The following is a 597-nucleotide window of genomic DNA, read 5'->3' on the forward strand; positions in this document are numbered from 1 at the left end:
AATAATATTATACAACACACATGTACCTACTTTTGTAAATGTATTGGTGTTAATCAACATTATATACATTTGCAAGAGTATACATACGCCTTCAGAGATGCCCGCCCATTTGTTGTTTTGTTAATATCAATATGCCAGCAAGATCAATGGTTCCAGATTATTTTTTTACGACTGAACTTTCATCATAATCCCCTTAAACCAATTTTTCTTTTTGTAATGTTTAGTCACATACTTCAATGTTAAACTTTTTGTATATTATCGTAAAGAATGAAAATGAAAAAAAATAAAATAATAAATTATTATTTATAAGGGGTTTATTGCCACATGTAAAATAATCTAAAGATTTCTTATGTAATTTAAATTAAAACAATTTATAAATATTTATAATAAAAACAAATTTTTTAGATTTAATTTTTAAAATCAGTGTCGTTTGCGATACAGGTAAACTCCTCTCATTCCTCTCTTGATTGAAAGACAGCGTTGTCATAGGCAAAGGTCGTTAATAGTTTCTCTAATAATTTCAAATCTATAGATAATACATTTGCTTATATTTGAAAATAACATTATTGTCATAATAGTCTGCAGTATTGTTGTTGA

General features: G+C 25.8%; 1 protein-coding gene across 1 annotated transcript in view; it reads left to right on the forward strand.

Moving 5' to 3' along the window:
- Positions 1-90, forward strand: part of LOC119683855 (actin-57B) — a 6980-nt gene extending 6890 nt beyond the window's left edge. The window contains exon 3 of the transcript XR_005252699.1: positions 47-90. The gene's annotated coding sequence lies outside the window, so the exon portion shown is untranslated. The remainder of the gene's footprint in view (positions 1-46) is intronic.
- Positions 91-597: the final 507 nt, after the last annotated feature.

Source organism: Teleopsis dalmanni, chromosome 2, assembly GCF_002237135.1.
Source record: "Teleopsis dalmanni isolate 2A chromosome 2, ASM223713v2, whole genome shotgun sequence".
NCBI classification, from domain to species: domain Eukaryota; kingdom Metazoa; phylum Arthropoda; class Insecta; order Diptera; family Diopsidae; genus Teleopsis; species Teleopsis dalmanni.